The following is a 9,622-nucleotide window of genomic DNA, read 5'->3' on the forward strand; positions in this document are numbered from 1 at the left end:
TCATCAATAAAATTTCTGATAGTCTTTATCTCATACTAGGCTCATGTATATTGTTACCCCCGTATGCTAGGGTTGCGCAATCTTTGCGACCTGGGATGAGATACTGTGGCCGCAGCCCCGTCCCCTTGGCCAGCCGATTAACTCTGGGTGCACTCAGCATGGCAAAAAAAGCTATGATGGAACCACTTTCTGGCAGATCCTCTTTCAGCGGTTGCGCCTCTATCCTTAGCATTGGTACCGAGCTTCTCTCTTGTTTCTCTTGGGGCCAAAAATACACTCCTCCCTACATGTGCCCTCATTTTAAAACATTATTTCCTCATTTCTTGTATTTTCTTTGTACATCTCTAGATATATCGTAGGGCATCATGTAGGAAGGTTTATATCATTTTCGCAAAATTCTCTTTATAAGCATCACTATTTTCACAATGTTTCTTTTTCTCAAACTTGTCATGCATGCAGCATAATTCCATAATATAAACAAAATAATCATTTGCAGTTTGAAACAAAATTGCATAAATAGCATGACATGATAATTTTTCTGGAATGGATAGTAAATTCACTTATCTCTTGACTGTCGCTAAGAATTTCCTCTAACTGCTAACTAATCGCCTGAAGGAAATACAAATACATTACTACCCTCATACATCTCACAGTAAAGCATTCTATTACTATTATGAGTTGGCTTGCTAATCAATTGAGAATGAACTTACTTAGGTATTTAGGTATGCTTTCCCATAAAATTTTCAGGAATTATTTTATTCCTTAGGATTCATATACATATATTTATATAATATATCTTAATGTACTTTAAATTATTTTGTTTTAAAAAATTACTCTCATGTATTCTCTCTCTCTCTCTATATATATATATAGCTAAGTATAGCTCAAACCTTGTTGTACCTATATATACACACCAAGGTACTACATCTGTACATATATGAATACTTTGAATCATCATATATATATCTATATATCTTGAAACATTCCAGATGTACGTGTATTTATAGATACTTCCATCATTATATATATATACACTTTAAAGTAGTCCTCATGTATATATTTATAAATCCTTGAAATCATATTATATATATATATATATATATATATATATATATATATATATAATGATTTGTATATGTAATAATAAGAAGAAAAGTTGTGAGTCCAAAGGGTCATACCTAGCCGACATTCACATTGGTGTGAGTGAAGTACTGAGAGAGAGACGTAGTATGAGATGCGGTTGTTCCTCTAGGGTTTGTCTTATTTATATATAATTGTGATTTTTCGTATGTGCTAAACACCGTAAAATGTTTTACAAGAAATCATTTTTCAGAAAAACATTTTCTGTTGAAAACATTTTCCGATAGAAAACATTTTACGTCAAAACAAATAGAGCCTTAATGATAACTAAATACTCTACCGAGGTATAACATGTTTAGGCTCTATAACATAAATAGACAATATTTTAAAGGATTTTACATTTCTAATATGGAAATATAGCTTCACCACATTTGTCATTTTCATAGAATAGTTGCACTCAATAATGAAAGCCCACACTTGCTTAATCTTTAGTCGACATATTATCTTGCCAAGATCTAAATTATCACAAAAGCCAAGTCAAGAAGAACCCAATAATTTACAACTTTAGACGTGGTTCAATTAGATGCATCATGCATGCACTAACACTATCATCTTGCTTCAGTCATGAAATAGAATGAACTGCTGGCAAACCTTATCCGGGTCCCCAATATGACTTCAAATAAGTCATAATAAAAATTCAGTTACCATCTTCTTTCACAGACCGCTACGATTCACAATCCCAGAAAATATTGTCCCAGAGGACATCAGTTTGCCCGAATCCTTATTGGTACTGGCAGAACTTTGCTCTCCACTGGTCATTATTGTCACCCTGCTGTTGCTATTTGTACTTGACACTTGTCCACCGCTGCTACTAGACATGTCATCACAGTCATCAAGTGTAGACTTGGGGAAGAGACCTTTCTCATTATCCAGTGCCTCAATTTCAACCGCATTAAGCCCGACATCTTCGTCTGCACTCTCTTGCAATTGCAATGCGAACTCAAGGCCCCCCAACACATCATCCATTGATGGCCGTTCGATTCCGTTGTCAAGTAAACAATTCATCGCGACCTCAACAAATTTCTTCAAGCACCGAATCCCTATTTCACCCTTTATTGATGGATCAACCATCTCCTCGAACTTTCCATTGCCGTAACTTTCTCGCGCCCACCTCGCTAGGCTCATTGCTGTTTCTGTAGTACGTATTATGGGCGGCCTTGCACACAATACTTCACACAAAACCACACCAAATGAGTACACGTCAGACTTCTCAGTCAATTGTTGACGTTTGTAATATTCTGGGTCCAAATACCCAAAACTACCCTTGACCACAGTGCTTACATGGGTTTTGGACATTCCAGAGGGGCCTACTTTGGACAAGCCAAAATCGGACACTTTGGCCACCCAATTCTCATCCAATAAAATATTTGTTGTCTTGACGTCACGATGAATGATCATTTGCTTCGCGCCGTTATGAAGGTACTTCAATGCACGCGCAGCACCAATACTGATTTCGAGTCGTTGCTTCCACGGAAGAGGAGGATTATCGGTGTTGTACAAATGATCACGAAGAGTCCCACGGGCCATGTAATCATAGACAAGGATCATCTCATCGCCATCGTCACAATATCCGATCAAAGAAACGAGATGGAGGTAGCGGAGCTGGGAGAGCATCTCAATCTCAGTCTGGAACTCATGGGCCCCCTGTTTAGAACCGGATGTCAATCGCTTGATCGCCACTGGGGTGGTTCCGTCATCAATGTAGCCTTTGTACACGTTGCCGAACCCCCCATTACCAACAATGAGATCATCGTCAAAGTCGTTAGTGGTTGCTCTGATCTCAGCCAATGACAAGTAACGACACAGATCGGATGGTAGAGATGAGTTACCGGTCTCTGTAGAGTCCTTGACATTTTTGCGCCACCAGAAAATCAAGAAGCCGAGAATTGTCGGCACAACAATGCCGGAAACTCCACCACCAACGACGGCAACTATATTTCTTCTGTTATTCTTGGACTTCGTCGGTGGTGTTAGTGGCACAACTGTTATAGGGCCCAAAGGAAGTGGGTCGGGATTGGGTCCGGCGAGACTGCAGGTGCTTACTTTAAAGATTTCGACACCATTCAAGATTGTATCAGTGTAAACAGTCATCCAGTCTTGCGGGTTTGCTTGTAATCCGATAGAGAGGTTCATTTTCTTCACTCCTTCTTTGTCAAACATCGAAACGACGTAGTCTCTATATACCGGAACACCATTTTCACCGCTCCAGTAAATCACATCGGCTGCTGGCTCAACCTTTTGATTTGCTATGAAAATAAGGAACTCTCTTTCATTTTGCTGAGTAATTTCTGATAGAAACTCGCAGAAATGTAGCCTAACAAGGTAATTGAACCCAGAGTCTACGGGCAATTCCCAGTTGAGATTGTACATCTTGTTGAGAGTTTTGTTATGTCCCATTGCCCGGGCAGTAGTATAGACTTCATCTGGTGCAGTGTACGGAGGTACCTTAGTATACTTTAGCTCAATACTTGTGTTAGTAATTACAACAGATTGTTGAGCCGCATGGAAGTAATTGTCGTCCTGATTCCAGCGCCGGAACATGCCAGTGTCTTCATAAGCTGAGATGGAGCGGCCTCCAACGTTTAGTCTATATACCATCTCGAGAGTAGTGTTGTTATCGATGTAGAACTGGTTGTACTGGCCGACAAAAAAAAGCCCTTTGTCAGACGAAGTGTAATAGAGATTGGAAGGCATCGACAAGATTTCGATTCCGTTGACAAGAGCATATGCATTAGCAGCGCTCGGGGTGAAGGTTATGTTCAACCTCTGACCCTCCTCAATGTTGACACAGTACTCTCTGAATATGGTATCCCCGGGATCATCATCGGCATCTGCTGTGAGTGAAGCGTTAAAGTTATTGAGAAGAGTAAAACTACCAGCTTTGACAGAGAAGAGGGCTTTAAAGCGATCAAAGTTGGGGTACGAATTAGGGTAGAAGTAAAGTCGAATGAATTTTTGGCCGGCAGTGACTCGGAACAGGTAGGTAAATGGGGAGAGCGAGAGCCGGGCAGTGGCGTAGGGTACTTGGGTGGCAACGGGGGATTGTGGAACAGCTCTGGTGGTTAGAGAGGCCTGGTTTTGTGAATGTTCAAGGGGGAAGAATTCTGGATTCACGTCTCCAATCCAGAGCCGACCGTCTAATGCAGTTGAATTCTCAGAGGAGGCACAGTCGAGGAGAATATTATCGGTCGGTGTGTAAGGAGACGGGGTGGCACGGGCGACGGCGCTGGTCAGGTGGTTTAGCAAGAAGGCTAGATAGAGTGGAATTAAAGGTGGTGAGGGGGTGGTCCAAAGACTTGTTTTGCTTCGGTTCCACATTGTTGCAGAGGAAGAGAGAGAGCTACTCAATCTAAGAGGAGAATCTCCTTTACTGTCAAGTCAGGTGATGCATGTTCAGTGTCTGTGTGTATTCTTTTCAAAGTCCGTTTTTGAGGGAAGGGAAGACAATTTCCACACCCAAAAAGATAAGAAAAAGAATAAGGACTTTTCTTCGAGCAGAAAAGTCTCGAGAAGAAAATTTTCACTCTCGACTTGTCATGTTCATACATAGACCACCCAAGCAAATTGCACCGCATGCTTTCTTTGCAAGCTGGTAGTAAAGCGATTAATTTGTCCTGTAAGTTGGAAACAAATGGTGTCTTGTACTGTGGCTATCGTTCTGCGTATTGTGTATTGCTATCATCCTCATGCAAGTGGACAGATAGGGCCCTTAATTGCTACATCTTTCTACGATTTTTGTAACCATTTCGATCGATTTCATTTCTTGTTCTCTTTCTAAATTAGCCACCCTCCCAAAAAAAAAAAGTTTTCAATTAAAAGTATATATCTTAATTAATTTTAAATGATGTATTGATGATGAATTTTAATCAATTATTCATTTTTTTTTAAAAAAAAAAAATTAACCAATTACGAGCTAATAGATATAAGTATGATGAACATATATCTATATGAAATTAATAAATGTAATTATCATATTCAAGATTTAACTTCTTTTAGTCGACCATATTATATAGGGGTATGGTTCAGATATATTATCGTCCACTTAATTAAAGTCTTGCATTAGATTATTCTTTCCGATCCTTCCAAAATGGAAGATGCTTCTCGGAAATTGTTTTACTATCGCTCCAGAGCGGCTGGTCCCAAAGGGATGCTTTGATTCCTACCATTGGCTTATTTTTATTTGAAGAATATTATGTCATAAGCTTTTATCTCTATTATTGCCGAATTTCTATTTGGTTAATATTACTCTACAGGCTTTAATATCCATCATTGAGGACTTTTATCCTGATCTCGATTATTAAGGATTTTTAGGCTCATTATTTAGAAATTTTAGGCTCCAAAAGATAATTTGGTCAAAACAAAGATAGTCAAGGACTCATTAATTAGGCCAAAATCCAAATATGAGTTAGAGCCAGAGAAAAAAGAACATATTTTGTGGAGTTGTCCCGTAGCAAGAGATGCACGAAATATGTGTACGACGAAGATACAAAAGAGTTGCACGGGGAGTGGGTAGTTTATTCACATTGTGCCAGATATGGAAAATAAATTAGATGATGAGGAGGTTGAACTCATGCCGGTTGTGGGCCTTGTGGCCTAGGCAAAATTTGGTGATATATGGAGGGCAATTTTGCCATCCTGGCAAACTTGTGAGAATATTAATGCATCAGAATCTCTAATGACAATGCCTACTATGAGTTCGAACTAGTGAGAGGGGATTCGAACTAGTGACCTACGCTTCATTAGACGTAGTCCACAACCGGTTGAGTTACCTCTTGGTGACAAAATGCAAATACAAAGATGTGTGAATGACGGGAAAGGGAGACTTCCATGACTCAATAGTGGACAATGCCTACTATGAGTTCTACAAAAGTTAATTGGGATGCAGTATATATCATTGGCCTAACTATTATTGCTGAAGCCACGACGGCGGTGAGAGCTACAATTTGGAACAAAATTCTTTTCAGTTCATTTGAACTAGATAATATCCAATGAGAAGTATTAGGGAGCCAAACAAATGAACCCAGAAAAATTTTCAAATTGACGTGGCAAGAGTTTTTAAATTAAAAAAATGCAATTTCTTCTCCCTTGTCTGTCACTCACGGTCTGTCACGTTAGTTTGAAAATTTTTCTGGGTTCATTTATTTGGCTCATTAACACTTTCTATATCCAATTAGTTATAGTGGAGGGGTATTAATTTTGTCTTTTCACTTTTTGAAGAGACACAAATGCACATCCACTATAACTAACTGAATATTATCCAGTTCAAATGAACAAAGATCCTAATTCCTGCAATTTTTGCACAAGAGCTCCATCTACGTGACGGGCGAAGAGAGTGGCTTCAGACGTGGCCAGAGCATGTGGACAACATGGCAACATTCTTTAGAGTAGTTAATTTTCCTTTTTGCATGGTTTAGTAGATATGTATGGTTTGACGAATATGTAGCGGTTACGTAGCTAGGTTAATAGTTTAAGTGGGTGTGTTTTGGGTTCGTGGATTTATCTCAGAAACTTGTCATTGTGCTTTTTTTTTATAATCAATTCGTTGCTGTCGGAAGTAAGGAAAAGAATTTGCCATGTACAATCTGTTGTGGGTTCTTTCTCTCTTGTCTAAAAAGAAGAATTTGTTTGGACAGGTGCATGAGCATCTAATGGCGTCCATCAAGAAATTGATGGACCCCAATGGGATACTGAACCCGTACAAAGTTCACCGCACTCCATTATCTGTGATACATTCTGAAGAGTGATATGTTGCAATGTCTCTTTCGAAAAATTTAGAATGTGTTTGGGGACGATGTCCCTTTAAGCCTGCTGAAACATAAATGTCCATTAGGAATATGCAAGCAAGATGCAGATAATTAATGTCAATTATATCACAATTAGTTGAAACTGCAATCACCAAATAATAAAATTCAAGGTTTTTAAGTCTAATACTTTAGACTTTAGAGAATTGTTAACATATTATGTTATTTTCAGCTGATGTCTGTTCCTGTTTTTTTTAATGCAGACAAAATCTGAAATTCCACACGCCCCGTGGTAGCCATATTTGTTGGAGGTAGCAAGTGGACATAACTCAGTGGGATGCAATTCTAACTTCATACAGTGAACTATAAAAGTAAGTTAGAGGCGCTCTTTTGTAAATTAGGATCTGTCGAAAGTAAGGAAAAGGAGCCTCCCCTTCTAGTGCTGTGTACCACGAACCCCCTTCCTCTGAAGTCTTGTCCACAAGTTCCACTGTAGGGAATTGCTAAAGCAGTAATGAAAGATTTTGTGTTTCTCCACATATTCAAAGCAAGCCGCTCTTCCCCTTCCCCTTCAACGCTGTCAAAAACATTGTCTGATCGAAGCAAACCGAATTTGGTTAAAAAAATGACGTTGTTTGGTTTTAAAATTTTTTGGCTAAATCTGGGCGCTTGATCTTTTTTTACAGCAGAACTACAGTAAATCAGCTGGCTCCCTCATTTTTTACTCTACATAAATTTAATGCAACAATTACTTTTTTTTTTTTGACCCAATGTATTTAATCAAAAAGTCAATTCGAACCATGTTTCTTGGAAGGGGTTTTGATTTCTTATACTTTAAGAAATATAGCTGATTTTTGGTAACCCAAGGTAAAGCCTTATTGGATGGGAGATAAATATTTTATATTTTGAATTGTTTGTTACCATTTCTATTTTGAGAACTCAATATATATATATATATATATATATATATATATATATATATTGTTAACTGTTAGAGTATATTTGAATGAGTATATTTGAATGACCCTAAAGTTATGGATTTGATGAATATTAGATTAGCCTAATTTAGGAATTTGATTATGATTTGATCACCCTAAATTAGGAGATTTGATTAAGATTACATTTATTTATAAGCTCTATAAATAGAGCATTCTGTATTGTAAACAATTCATTCAATAAAAGCTTAATGTAGTCCTTTGGGCTTTATCTGTGAATGTAGGTAGTTGATCGACGTAATTTATTTCTATTTCTATTTCATTATGAATTTCTTCATTAACCCACAAGCTACGTTTAGTCTCATCACTGTTGGGGGTCAGTCACCTTCTTGTGTTGGGTTACTCTCTATTCATTTTTTATTGTTAAATGTTTAGTTTCATTTATTGCTGGTAATTCGTTTAATCTCATCACTTTGCGAATTAATTAAGTATAAAGTATGAATTAGTGACACATGAATAATTAGAAGAAAAAAAAATATATAAAGTATGAATATCTTTGTTTTTTTTCAAATTTTTGGTAAATTACATTTGATAAAAGACACACAAACACATATAAGCCCTATATATGTAATGACGTGAAAGAGGATTTTGCATCAACTTAAGAGATAAAAAATAATAATAATAATACTAAAAGGCTAGGCTATGCTAGAATTGTAACGATTCGCAATCTAGCTCATACAACACGGCCCACGAGTACATCAGTCTGCCAAATGATAATTGCACTCACAAAAAAAAAAAAAAAAAACTTCAGGATTCATTTATTAAAGTTGTCGGTGACTGCTCTAATCTAAGGTAATGAGACGTGACAACACAAAGAGCGGACGGTAGAGATGACGTGTGGGTCTTCATTGACTTGGTCAAGGAAAAAGAACTTGGACCCCACCATGTAGTACCATCCCTAGCTCTCTGGCGCCGCCGTAAAATCAAGAAACTGACGATCGACAGCACAACAAACCCGGAAACTCCACCAACGACGACAACTATTGTTGTTCTGTAATTCTTCGACTTCGTCCGCAGTCTTGGTGGCACGACTGTTCGAGGGGTCAACGGAAGTGGATCTGGATTGGGTCCGGCGAGATTGCCATTAAAGGCGCTTTCTTTAAAGATTTCAACACCGTTCAAGGATAAATTTGAAATTAAGGATAAATTAAAAAAAAAATTTAAAATTAAGGATAAATTTAGAATTTTATAAAAAAGTCAGGGTATAAACGTTATTGTCTCACTTTTAATGTTTAAAATATGACGAAATTGTTCAAATTAACTGTAATTAAAAGTTCAAGAATTCAAATTGAGAGGTTTTAAAGTTTTGGGGTCTTGTCAAATCGCATGATAATTCAAAGGTTTAAAGTGAAGTTACTCCTAAAAATATATATATGTTTTTAATTTTTTTTTATTTTTTTTTTTTTGGGGACTACTTATGCCCCTCCAAACCATAAGGTGGTTCCGCCCTGCCCACACACGAATACAATTTATACAAATTGCTGACTCCTCCACAACTCCCTCACATACGTTGTCTACCTCGAGAGGTCTACTTATACTGAGTAAAGAAGAGACTCATGACCAAAGGAACCAGGATGAACTAAATGCGCCAAAAAACGTACTTTAGTCGAAAAATGGTAATAACCTTAATTGTTTTTTTTTTGACATATCCACTCAAGGGAAGAGGGGGGAGATTCGAACTAGTGACATCCACTTCATTAGGCGTGATGCATAGCCGACTAAGCTACCTCTTAGGGACGATATTAA

The 9,622-nt window shown here is 37.7% G+C and overlaps 1 pseudogene; it reads right to left on the bottom strand.

Annotated features, from left to right (window-relative positions):
* Positions 1–1,528: 1,528 nt before the first annotated feature.
* On the bottom strand, positions 1,529–4,554 carry LOC132180777 (receptor-like protein kinase FERONIA pseudogene; annotated as a pseudogene).
* Positions 4,555–9,622: the final 5,068 nt, after the last annotated feature.

This window comes from Corylus avellana, chromosome 5 (assembly GCF_965113065.1).
Source record: "Corylus avellana chromosome 5, dhCorAvel1.hap1.2, whole genome shotgun sequence".
In the NCBI taxonomy this organism is placed as follows: domain Eukaryota; kingdom Viridiplantae; phylum Streptophyta; class Magnoliopsida; order Fagales; family Betulaceae; genus Corylus; species Corylus avellana.